Here is a 14068-nt window from a genome sequence, read left to right as displayed (position 1 = left end):
ATAACTGAGCTTAATGCAATGAGACAAAACAGCAGAATATTCCGGAGTGGACTTGATTCCAAAGCAGCACACATTAGGCAGCATCTCGAGAAAATGTGCAGGAAGCTTCCTGACGCGAATGGGTGTTTGTGAAGCACAGACACCGTGCCAGGAACGGTCCAGGTGTAGGACTCCAACACCTGCTCCCCCGGAATTTATCATCTAACATCTCCAATTTCTTTCAGAACTCAATCAGGCATACATTATCTCAAATTATTCTAGTGAGGAAATCAGGACATAGCTGCAGGAAAGTGGTATTATCCCCCAGAAGCTCGGAGATGCTCTCAGCTTCTTAAAAAGAAAACCCACAGAAGGTGGAAAGAAGTGAATCACGCCAAGGATAATGTTGCAGAGGACAGATGTGCAGAAGGGGGTATCAGGAAGAACAAAGCGCAAAAGGAGATGGAGACACCCCCCCTCAAACATCTAGAGTGAGCTTTTATTTTATTTTCTTATAAATCTGATTTATTCTGCTACTGTTAGGGAAAATACACACAACAAAATATAAACCGATCCCACCGTGCATGCATAGTTCAGTGACATTGATGACATCCCTTGGGTTGTGCGACCGTCCCCACTCTCCTTGACTGAGTTGCTTCTTCCTCATGATCCTACACTCACTACCCGCTAAAACCCCCAAGCCCACCTGTCATCAAGTGGATTCTGATTCACAGTGGTGCTTATAGGGCTTCTGAGGCTGTAACTTTTGACAAGAACAGGTAGCCTCCTCTTTGTCCTGAGAAGTGACTGGGGGGTTTGAACTGCCAGCCTTGTGGTTAGCAAGCAGTTCAAAGCTTACTTGAAAGTGCTCCTTGCTGCCTCCTAAGGTTCCTATCTTATTTTTCCTATTGCTGTTGTCAAGTTGACCCCAAAAGATAGTTCTTAAAAGAACATAATGCTCAAGGCAGACTTTTTTTTAACTTGTTAACTTAGACTATTTCATTTAAGAAGTTGTCAGGGGATTTCATTATTTATTTCTTTTTCAGGGTTTAAAGATTAACTCAGGACAATAGTTTCAGGGGCTTATACAGCCTTCATAGCTCCAGAAAGTCTGGGATCAATGAGAATTTGAAATGCTGTTCTGATTCATCTGATTCTTGTGTAGAATCTTTATCAGTATACTTAGTAATGGTAGCTAAGAATCATATATTCTTCTGATTTCATGATTAAAGAGGTAGCTAGCCACATATTCCATTTCCCCCCTCCTCCTGGTGGCTCTCCTTCTCCCTCTCTTGCTCCCCATGAATAGAGACCAATGCTTGTACCTTGTAGAGCAACTTGCCACAATCCACTGCCAGAGAGTTGATTCCAACCCAAAGCAACCATATAGGGCAGAGTAGAACTGCCCCTTTGGGCTTCTGAGACGATACCCCTTTACAGGAGCACAAAGCCTCATCCTTATTCTGCAGAGTGACTGGTGGGTTTGAACCACAAATTTTTCAGTTAGCAACCCAAATCGTAACCCACCATGCCACCAGGGCTTGCTAGGAGGTAGACCAGAATCACTAAATAGATTATTAGGCTAATTTGCTGGGATGTTCCATGAAATCATGATTCTAAATCTCCAAGGAATTTGATTCCAAGGGATTATTCCCCATGTGGTGTTTGGTTGTACATAAATAGGCTCAGCCACTAATATATATTTCTTTTTTGATTATTGCTGTAAAAATATCTGTGGGTGTTACATAATCTGTTGTCAATTTTTTTTCAAACGTAAATTAAAAGCTTTATTGAATAAAAATGTTTCAGACTAAGCAAGACTGTAAGTAAGCAGAATAATTTACATCTCTAAAAAATATTAGCGCTAAATCTCTGTAAATGAAGAACAAAGGAAAACCTAGAGCTTGAAACAATCTGTTGTCAATTTGAGACTTAAGAGTGAAGGGGTGGAGTTTAGCCTGTCAACCAGGTTGCAGTTGATGACCTCATTCAGAGGCATGAAGGAGATAAAGATAAATAGCTCCCTCCCTGCTAGACATTACCAGCAATGAGCCTGACGGAGCTACGCTGATGCAGCCAGAGCCCCGAAGCTGAAGGAAGCATGTGGAGACCCCAGCCGCTGCTGAGATGCGTCCACTGCCACTGGATCCACAAGACTTTCCACTCACTGGCCTGTGATCTTCCTGCATTTGGCATCATTGCCTGTGTTGTGTGATTCTGAAGAGGAACTTATAGACTGGTATCAGACATATGGGCTAATATCAGACTTATGGACTTGATCTGGACTGGGCTGGGATGTTTTCTCAATATTCAATTGTTCTTGCATATAAGACTCTCTATTGTACACATATGAGTGTCTATGAATTTGTTTCTGTAGTCAACCCAGACTAACACAGTATCTATCACACAACTTGTACTGAAGATCATCCAGCAACAGCTGTTATAGTAATAGTACTTTGACAGCGAGCTGCCAGAGGGTCAGGCCAGATTCAGAAGAGGATGTGGAAAAGAGATATTGCTGATGTCAGATGGATCTTAGCGAAAACAGAGAACGCCAGAACGATGTTTACTTGTACTTTATTGACTGTGCCAAGCAGTCAATAAACTGTGTGGATCATAACAAACCACGGATATTCTTGAGAAGCGTAAGAATTCCAGAACACTTCGTTGTGCTCACGGGAACTTGCACAATCCATCTTAGGACACTTTCTTCTTGCTTGTACTCATTGTTATTGGTTCTCCATCTCCCCTTGACCTCCCCTGCATTCGACCCAGGAGACCATGAATCCAGTTACTGTCTCTACAGATTCACCCATCCTGGCTTCATATACAGAAAATCACACAAAAACAAAGAAACAGAAAAGCTAACAACACTAACAAAATGAAACAGAGAAAAATCTCAATAGAAAAGAGAGCAGAAGATATTAAAAAACTAGAGCGATTTTAATATGGGTCCGAAGGGAAATCAGATGACAAGGTGTTACATTTTACCCTAACAACATCTGCTATGATCCCCTTTCCAATGCACTCTGCATGACAGCAAGTTCATTCACATCCCTGGTCTGTGTTCACAGGGGATTCACCAAAGGCTTAATCCATGTATATTTACCCTTCTTTTTAAAGCTTTTTTAAAAACTGATGCAACATCTAAATGGGCCAAGGGGGGAGCAAATACGATGCTCTATTTTAACCTATCTATACTGTAATCGTCTCTACAATACTCTGCCTGATAACAAGGCCATTCAGGTCCCTCTGCTGTGGTCTCAGGGGACTCGCTGGAGGCTTCATCCATGTGGGGGGTCCTTCACATAGATTCTGGGCTTCCACTGTCATCTATAGCCTTCTGCGAACTGGGTGTTCACAATTAAGCTCTGATACCATTTTTTCCTTTAGATTTGGATGATATTATTTACAGCTCTTGACTCACACAGGCTGGTGTGCTTACAGTGGGCTGACAGTTACAAAGTATTTTATTTTAGTGTTTTGAAGAACCACCATGCTGCTTTCCATAATGGCTGTATCATTTTGCATATGCACCAGCAATAGAAAGGGTTCCGATTTTCCCACATTCTTATCAACATTTGTGATTCTCTTTAAAAAAAAACAAAACTTAGCCTCAAGTCAAAAGACCAAGCACTGCCATTGGGTCCATTCTGATTCAGTGACCCTTTAGGCAAACTGCCTCTGTGGGTTTCCGAGGCTGTCAATCTTTATGGGGTCCAAGCAGAAATCCCCCTTTCTCCCACACAGCTGCTGGTGGGCTGAACTGCTAACCTCGTGGTGGGCAACCCCGTGTGTGACTCACTACCCCACTCACTCAAGCCAAACTGACTCAGCGATCCCCTGTGAGTTTCTGAGAATGTCACTGTTTACGGGAGTGGAAAGCCCAGTTTTGCCACTGTAACGGTTATTTGGATTATTTGCCTGTTTTGTTGTTGAGTGTGTTTTCTGTATCATCTGGTCATTAGATTCTGGGCCTGTATGTGCTCCCTCTCAGCAGTTTGCTTGTCATGGTTTTGGTTGCATCATTTGATGGACAAAAGTTTAACATTTTTATGAGGCTGCATTTTTGTCTTTTGTTCTTTTGTTATTATTTTAGATATCTGTTGCTCCTGTTTGTGCTAAAATTTGTTATCGTTTTAGCTCACACACTTAGACCCTTAGTCTATCTTGAGTTTGCTTTTTTGGGTGTGTGGTAAGGCGTTACTTCTCTTTCGTTTTTCCACAGGTGGAAATCCCATTTCCCCATCCAGTAGAGAAACACTTCTTTCCCCATCTAATGGCTTAGCATCCTAGTTAAACATCAGTTGACCATAGATATGTGCCTGGTTGTTTCTTAAGTAAACATTTTTGTTAAACTATCGCAGAGATCCCAAAACACAGCAACCACAAGTATCTCCCTCAATTAGTTTTTCATAAACTAAACACACTCATGTAATCACTACTCAGATCAAGAAACAAAACACTGCCCATCCCCTGGAAGCGTCCCAACGACCCCTTCTAGTCATTACTCACCCTAACCAAGACTTACTCTCAGGGCTCCTAACAAAACCTATCTGTGTTAAGATATTTCACTTTCTTAAAAACTGCACATATCCAAAATCTAAAGTCAAGGACCGCAATCAAGATACTGAACATCTCCACCACCCTAAAGGTTATCCCATGATGCAGGTGTAATCTCTCTCCTATTCCTGATTACTAGTGATGTTAGTTGTTTTGTTGTTGTTGTTGTTGTTGCTAAATGCCTGCCGTCAGGTCACTTCTGACTCATATGACCCTTATCTACAAAAGAACAAAACACTGCCTGATCCTGCGCCGTGCTCACAATCATCATGTTTGAGACAATGTTTGTTGTCACTGCGCGGATCCACCTTGTGGATCGCTGCCCCACTCCTGTAGCAAGCATACTGTCCTCTTCCGGGGACTGGTCTCTCCTCACCACAGATCTGCGTTCTGTCATTAGGTACTAGTTGGCATTTCCTAGAACTTTCCATAAATGGGATCATCCCGTGTGCATGCTTTCGACCTGACTTTTTCACTCAGAGCATAGTGTATCCAAAGCTTGTTTCTTTTTATTGTTGCGTGCCTTCCGACCACAGTTTGCTAATGCGCTCAGCTCTTGGGTTGCACACAGGTTTGGACAATTGCATGAAACGTCATGGACAAGTCTTTGTGTGAAGCATACACTTTTATTTTTCTTGGGCAAATAACTGGAATGACTGGGTCACAGGGTAGGTGTAGGATTAATTTTTTAGGATAGTACCGAACTGCATTTTTAAGTGGTGTGCCCCTGATCTGCAGAAGGCTGTGGGTGACAGTGGAAGCCCCAGGTCCATTTTCAGGGTCCCCACATGGATTAAGCCTCCAGTGTCTCCCTTCTGACCATGATGCCGAGCTGTGAGCAGCCTTGTCTTCAGACAGAGAACACTGTCAAGCTGATAGTGGCAGATGCAGGCGGGTTAAAACCATACACCTTATCATTTAGCTCCCTCTTGACCCAACTTGAAGTTGTTTCAGTTTTTAATATTGTCTACTGTCTCTCTGATTGAGGTTTCCTGTGTTTTGTCTAGTCGTTATTGTTCGGTTTTGGTTTGCTTGCTTCCTGTTCGGTTTTGTGTGAGTTTCTGTATATGAAATCTGTGATGGGTAGATAGATCTATAGAGAAAGTGGCTGGATAGGGGCATAGCTGAGGAGATAGGAGGAAATTTGGGGGGGAGTAACAAAAACGAACATCAGAAGAAAATATTCTGAAGTTGATTGTGGTGATAATTGCACAAATATTAATATGATTAAATCATTAAATGTATGACCTGGGAAAAAATGAATAACTCAGTAAAGTGATGTCCATGGGGTAGTGGTTACAAGTTTGGCCGTGATCTGCAAGGGCTGTGTTTGAAACCACCAGCCACTCCTTGGGAGAGGATGGGGCTTTCTACTCCGGAAAAGCGTTACATTCATGGAAACTCACAGGGCAGTCCTACCCTGTCCTATAGCGTCACTATGAGTTTCCATGGACTCGATGACAGTGAGTTTGGGTTTTTTGTTTTTTTTAACATTTTATGTTCCCATTGGCGGTATAGCTGATTACCAGAGTCCACATCCTCACTAAAATTTGATATGATCAGTCTTTTAAGTTTTAGCCATTCTAATTAATACATACTAGTATCTTACTGCGTGTTTAATTTGTAATTTCCTGGTTATTAGTTATGTTAAGCATCTTTTCGTGTACCCATTAATCATTTGTATTGATAACTGTGTGAATTCACTCACTGTTGCTATTTTTGAAAACAATGCCAAGATTAGTAAAAGAGACTTGAAAAGGTGTTCAGGGGCAAGAGAATTAATCAGGCTGCTGAAATGGATCATACAGGTACTGTTGAGAAATGGTAGAGACAATGAAGACCATTCAACTTGCCTTTTATTTTATTTTTCTAGCATCATCTTTTAAAAATTAATAACTCATTTTATTGGGGGGCTCTTACATATATTATAACAATCCATAAATCAATTATATCAAGGAAACTTATCCTGAGGTTGCCATCACCAATTTCAGAACACTTTCCTCTTGTAGGTGATGGGATATATCAATGGTATTACATAATACCATTGATATATCCCATCACCTACATTTCTGTTTTGCTGTATAATTATTTCAAGGAGAATAATCTTCAGGCTAAACAGAGAAAACGCCAGCCCCACCCGTCGGGACCTGTGAGCAACCCAGCAGCACATACAGGAGAGTGTGGAAAAGCGTGAGCATCTCTCCTTCCTGTGTTTCCGCCCCCCCCTCCTCCCGGTCCTTAGAGAAGTCCATTTCAGCCAGGCGTAGGGTGCTCGCTGAAAGTGCGGAAGACCTGAAGCCCTGGCTGATGAAGGTCAAGGGCTGCAGCCTTCAGTGTGGATCACAGCTCGATGTAAAGAAGACCAGACGCCTCACAACTGGACCAGTCGGTGACAGCATGATCAGAGGAGAAAAGGTGGACGTTGTCAAGGATTTTTTCTTTCCAGGATCCACACTCCATGCTCATGGAAACACGAGTCAGGAAAATCTATAGAGATTGCAATGAATAATTACCTAAACCCACGCAGGCAGTTTGGGGTTAAATTGGGCCCTAAAAATGAGTATTGGAAGAAAATGTTCTGAAATTGATTGTGGTGACGATTGTACAACTCTTAATATCATTCAATAATTAATTGTATGGTGTATGAGTTATATATTGATAAAATTATGTTTCTAAAAGTCTGTGACAATTCCAAATAAAGCTTCAAGAAATTAAAAGGAGAGAGATCAAAAGATAAGTTGCATTGGGTAAACGTGCTGCACACGGCCTCTTTAGAGGATTGAAAAGGAAGGACGCTGCTTCGAAGAAGAAGACGTCCCTGACCCAAGCCATGGTGTTTTCAGCTGCACGTGAAAGCTAGACCTTGAAAAAATAAAACTGGAGAAGAAGCTTGTGGTGCCGGCGCAGAATCCTGAACTACCATGGATGGTCAAAAAGAACAAACAAGTCTTTCTTGGGAGAGGTACAGCCAGAATGCTCCTTAGAAGTGAGTATGGTGAGAGGCTTGGTCTCACATACTTTGTATGTGTTATCAGGAGAGACCAAACTCCCTCCCACCCCCACCCCCAAATGGCATCCTGCTTGATAAAGTAGCAGGGCAGCAACAAAGCAGAAGGTGCTCGGGGAGATGGGTTGACACTGGCGACAACCATGGCCTCTGACATCATGACAAATGGGAGGGCGATGCAGGACTGGGCAGTGTTTCGCTCTGCTGTCCGTGTGACTCAGGTCGACTCAGTGCATCTAACAAGAGGCTGCTGAACCACCCCCATTTGCCCATGATAGAGGGGATCCTGGGGTGCAGGACCTTGAGGGCTACAATCAGAAAAGACCAAAGTAAACTAAATCGGTCCTTCTTCAAAGTAAAGGTCATTATTTCCCCACTTCCCTTTCAGTTAAAGTCAGCCAGATGACAAAGTTCTGGCCAAGGAACCAAAAGTCAATATGACAGATGAACGTTCTGGGCTGTTTACATGCAATGGAAGAGCAAGCCCCTCCTTTCTGTCTTCTCACTGGCTGGAATGCCCAGGTGCTAACAGGAGCATAAGCATGGGTGGAAGCTGCCCGGGAAGATTGCCAGAGCGGCCAGTACGAGAAGGACACGGGGTCCCTGTTGTTACAGAGTTGTCATAATAAATGGGAGACCGCCCCAGCTTTTATGTGAGAGAGAAGTAAACATCTGCTTTACGTAAGCCCCTGTATTTCAGTGTCTTTTACAGCTGCCTACTCAGTTCAGTATATACAAGCACAACCAGGTAAGCTAAATGATTTCAATGAAAATTTTATCTTCTTGGTTGAAGTGGGGAATGGGGGAAAAAATAGTACTTTTTGAGCCTTATAAGTGCTGAGGATTCTGAAGTTTCTTTACATAGATATAATCTCATGGATTCTTCACAAAGACCTCACCAAGAGAATTTTTTGAAATAAGCAGGAGAAGCCGTTGAATGGGGATGTGTTTGATCTTCAAAAGCAGTACGGGGAGGGGGGGTGGGAAGGAAGCAAAGTTCAAACTCATGATTTGGGCTCATTTTCTAGAGAGGATGGCTCACGGGATACTGCTGAGTGATTTGAAAAGGCAATAGGGATTACTACTAGACTCTGAAATTGATGCACCAAGAAGAAATCGTGTGTATATGTGTGTTTCACTGTTGTGGGACGCTATGCTGGTAGACCAGCAAAACGTGGAAGTGGCATTTCACAAGGCTGCCAACAAGAGCACCTGTGAAACCCCTGCGGACTTGTTCTCAGAGCCAGCCCAACTGGGTAGATAACAACGGGGTGAGAAATCCTACCAAAGAGAATTGAGTAATGCCTAAGTGTCAGCTGGGCAGGAAATTTAAAGAGGTGTGCCTTGGTCTGGCTAAATAATTTTCGTTGGTGGCATTGGTAGGGTTTTTTCCCCCCTTTCTTTGTGCCTACATATTTTTCATCTGTTACTTGAACAAATAGCGAAGTGCTAATCAAATTGGCAAGTGATATGGAAATACAATCTATGATTACCAATCTGAATCCAAAGCGCCCGGGGGCCAGAATGGCAGATTGAATCTAGCCAAGTGAAGTAAAAATCTGTGTTCATCCACTAAGATTAAAAAGAAAGAAAGGGGGTGGGGGGGGGACACTATCCAATTAGAGAAGAAACGGGAGATCTGTAGATATGACTTAGTAGCACGTGTAGAAAAGTCTTGGAGTGTATCAGGAGATGGCTCAGCTCAGCCTGCTGGTGCACGCGGGAGTGGTCCTAGCCGACTGCACTGAGTGTGCTGGAGGAGGGCAAGAGTCAGCTAGCAAGGCCCACAGGGGCAGCTCCCATGCCACCAGGACAAAAAGATCCAGCCCTTGCTTGGACATGGACAGGAGCTGGCATGAAAGGACCTGGCATATTGGAAGGCTGTCCTGTGGGACTTTCACTCAGCCATGGCCACCGGTCCTCACTCTGGCTCTCACACTTCATGCCTTTCTTATCTGGCTGTCCACCTGCAGCTGACCTTTGGTCTGGCATTCGGTACCGGCTCACGCTGGCTCTTCCTGCTACTGCTCTCCGCCTTGGAGAAACTCTCCTCCTGACCCCAGACCTTGGTGCCGCAGAAGTGCTTACGCTGCCGCCACCACCTCTTGACGTCGTGTCTTGTCACACAGATGGACAAGCGAGTTCAATGGTGGCAGCTCTTTAGTCTGTGCTTGTGCTGATTGTAGCATGAGGCACACTCTGCAGTGCTGGGGGAATGAGCATGGTGGGTTCGTTTCCATGAATAACCCTCCTACAGAAAAACCCCAAACCCACCAAATACAAATGCAAAAGAGGTCTCAAACGGGAGCATTCCTAGGCAACCTTCCTTAAGCCAAAATGGTATCACGCGAGGAAGCAATTGTCCTTCATTTTCAGGGGAAACATTTTTGAGTGTCCCCCTGATCCAAAAAACCACTACCAGGTCGTCCCAAATAACACACCCAACCTAAAGTAACACTGACATACAGTAAAAGCAGGAGAGGTGTGGCAAATACATCACTTCCACAAAGTCACAGCAACGTATGTTAAGTGGCGTTCCCGGGAAAGGAGCCGGTCACACCCCTCTTGCTGGGTGGGGTGTGCCCTGCTCTTTTGATGACTTGCTGCATTGCCAACACTGACTGCTAGCTTCAGTTTCCACTTTTCCCCCATGAAAGTGAGGAACTTTGAATCAAAGCAAAGTGACCAAATTGAACTCTAAAAAATCGGGGCTTACCTGCACATGCCTTGATAAAGGCATCCACTGAGCTGGCAAGAGAGTAAGGGAGCATAGCAAATCAAAAAATGAAACACAATTTGAAATCCAGATAGGAAACAGCCCTGTGCTTGGCTTTCATCTTGTGGCTCTCATCCAACGCAGGCGACCTTGAGTTTTCCATGGATGGCTCCGGAGCGTATGAGAAACAGGGGATAAATTCCAAGGCCTGTCCAGGGGAGTGTCGTGGTTACATGCTGGGTTGTATCTATATGGCCTGTGGTTGGAATCCACCAGCCACGCTGAGGGAGGGCTTTCTACTCCCGTGAACAGTTACAATCTCGGAAGCCTCCAGCGGGGTTGCTATGAGTTAGCATTGACTCCATGGCCGTGAGTTCTGGTTTGGCCCAGGGGACAGAACTAAAATTAAATCTCTGTATAAAATTGGAAGTCCTACATGTATAGTATCAATGTAATGAAAAGCTAGGGACCAATTCTTCCGAAAGAAGGAGAGAAAAAATAATAACTTGCCTAGCGATCTTGATCTTGGCATGGGTTAAAAACTAACTAACTAACCCCCCAAACCCAAGGCCACTGAGTCAATCCCGACTAATAGTGACCTGTAGCTCAGAGTAGAACCACTACCTATAGTTTCCAAGGCTATACATCTCTACGGAGACAGACTGCCATGTCTTTCTCCCGTGGGGTGATTTATGGATTCATACCACCAAGCTTTGGTTAGCAGGAGAGAGAAGGGCACAGGATATCGTCTGCCCGGATGGTGGGGAATCTTCGGGAAGTTTCATATGATCTAAAGCCAAACTATCCCTGAGATTTTGAAAACCTCAGTGTAAAGAATTCAAATACCTTCAGAAAAACACTGAAGTAAGCAAATCTTTTCTCAGAGACGAAAACTTCACCGAGGCCTTCAAGAATTTCCACAGATAAAGTTCAAAGGAAGAGATACTCACCATTGACCTAGTGTCACTATGGATTAGCCATTAGGTAGCTTAACCACAAGGTTGGTAGTTCAAACCCATAAAGATTTAGAGTCTTGGAACTCCTACCCAGGGCTGCTGTGAGTCAGATTGGATTTAATGGGAATGGGCTTGGGTTTGGTCAACCACCCCCCAAAAAGGCAACATGGGTGCATTAGGAAATGGCAGAATCAATTTAGAAAGACTTCATTTACTGGAATTATCAGGTGCTAAACATGAGGAAAATGCTGATATATGCATATTATAAAATATAAAAGAAATGTATAGAGAAATAGGAATCCATTTTTATCTCTTGCTCCCCTTGTCTTTCAATGAAACCTGTTCTTCCACAAGTAGGTTTTCTAACTAGTTACATATCAGAAAGCAAGTTCTGACACTGTTCTCTTACTCTCATTAGGAAAACAAAATGAGTGCAGACATTTGTGTGTGTGTGCGTATGTGTGTGTGTGTGTGAGGGAGTGATTGTGTGTTTCCTCACACGCATACGTGCACACCCTCCCACACAAGTCCATTGTTAGTACTTCAGTTTCCTCTGCTCTATAATTTCTCTCATGACCATCCTCTGAGAGAGGTACACTGGGAAAACTCCCAAAGAGAAACTTAATGTTCTGTCTTGTTTAACTCAGTCAACAATGGCTGGTTGTCTGAGTAACTAACAGATATACAAAGATGATAAATATTGTTCTGAACAGAGCAACACCTTTTGAGGGTGGGGTGGGTGGCAACTGTTTGGAAATAGCATTGAGATGTTCATTTTAAACACAGACCTTTAGGTTTTTAACTGCTAGATCAAGAGATACGAAAAAAATCTCCAAGACTTTTCTGGAAGGCCTCTGGGAACTGGAGAGGCTAGAACCGGTGCTGGCTCTTCAAAGATACCACAAAAGGTGTGACACTAATAAACATATTTTTAAGAAATAATTTCTTGGCATATAATCCACATATCATACAATTCAATAGTTGAATCATGTCAAGAAGAGTTGTACAATCATCATGACCATCAGTTTTAGAACATTTTCTTCATTCTTATACTCATTGTTATTAGCTCCCCATTTCCCCCTCAACCTTCCCCGACAGACCCCAAGGAGCTATTAATCCAGTTACTATCTCGATAGATTTACCTATCATGGATTTCATATCCAGGAAATGATTTAAGAAAATACAAACAAACAACAACAACAGCAAAGTAAAACAGATAAAAAACATACCAAAAAGAATAAAAGGAAATTAAAAACTAGAACAAAATTTAAATGGGTCAAAAAGGAGATCAAATGATAAAGTGACAAATTTCTACCTAAATGGGCCTGCAACAATCCAGTGCCCCACCCACCACCACCACCACCCTGCGTTCTGCATGACAGCAAGGTCATTCCCAACCCTTTGTCTGAGATCAGAGGGGGTTCACCAGAATCTTGATGGAGGGGTATTTCCTCTGGACTTTTTTTTTTTTAACTGTAACAGCTTTAAAATGGGTTAAAAGGGAGATAAAATGATAAGATACATTTCAACCTAATTACTTCTGACACATGGACCACAATGCTCTTTGTCTGACGAGGCCATCCACATCCCTCAATTATGATCAGAAGAAATTCCATGGAGCTTTCATCCTTGTGGGAACCCTGCACATGGATCTTGGACTTCCGCTGTCATCCATAGCCTCCTGCAAACCAAGTTCACAATTGAATACCATTCTGTCCTTTGGGTTTGGGTTTTATTATTTACCATCCTTGCCTATAAGGCATGTTCTGGCCGACCTCCCATTACTCACTGTGATAACATGAATCCAACCACTTCTAAGAGCATTAGTGTGAGGAGATTCAAGTCCATTCCGACTCCTAACGACCTCATGTGACAGGGTAGCCCTGTGCTTTAGGGGGCTCAGGACAGTCATCTTCATGAGAGCAGCGAACCAGGGCTCTGACTTGGGGAACCACGGGGTGGAATGCAACCGTCAAAGCCATTAACAAAAGCGTAAAATGGCTGGCCATTTATTTTCGAAGTGTAGTCACTTAGGTTAAAAAAGATGGTTGTTGTTGTGGTGGTGGCTTGTTTGTTTAAGTTTAAAAACCAACTCTCTCTCTTTTGAGAGATTAATATTTTGAAAAGTGGGCTCGTGCGATGATATGAACTGACAAGTACAAAATCTATAGGTTAGGCGACAGCCTGGAAATTGTAGCTGTCTGTGTAACAAATTGGTAAGTGAGGCAGTGGGGAAGAAAGACTTTGGGCAGGACAGCTATATGTAGTCTGGTGCCCCTTGTACCCATCCCAAGTCCTTGCTGAAGTAGTATCAGAAAAGGCCAGCTGGAAGGTAGATCTTCTATCTCACCCTGGCAATTACAAGAGGGCAGGGAGTGGCCTCTTTGGCTGGCCTAATCTCGGAGGATGTGTGCTAAACCAGAAGACGGAAGTAAGACCCAGAGTCTCAGTGCATAGCACCCCAAAGGCAAAGACACTATGGAAAACTATTCGGCATGCTAAGAACCAGCAGCATCTTACCTGGAATGAGAAAAGACAGTGAACAGATGCCAATGTTGAGACGACACAGATGTTGAAATTATTTGACAGGGATCTTAACGCAGCCATCATATAAACGTTTCAGTGAGCCAATCTATAATTGACCCATGTGAAACAAGTAGGGAAAGTCTCTGCAAAGAAATAGACAGCAGACTCAAATGCCTATTTTACAGTTGAAAAATAGGATAACAAAACGCAATTGCATGTAATGTTCACCTAATAGTAATGGAATATTTTGAAAATATTTCATTGGATGGGGTCAACAGCAGAAAGGATGTTACCTACAAAGTTTAGGCTTTTCCCCTGGAT

The sequence above is a fragment of the Tenrec ecaudatus genome, chromosome 15 (genome assembly GCF_050624435.1).
Source record: "Tenrec ecaudatus isolate mTenEca1 chromosome 15, mTenEca1.hap1, whole genome shotgun sequence".
NCBI lineage: Eukaryota > Metazoa > Chordata > Mammalia > Afrosoricida > Tenrecidae > Tenrec > Tenrec ecaudatus.
Note: the sequence above shows the minus strand (reverse complement) of the source record.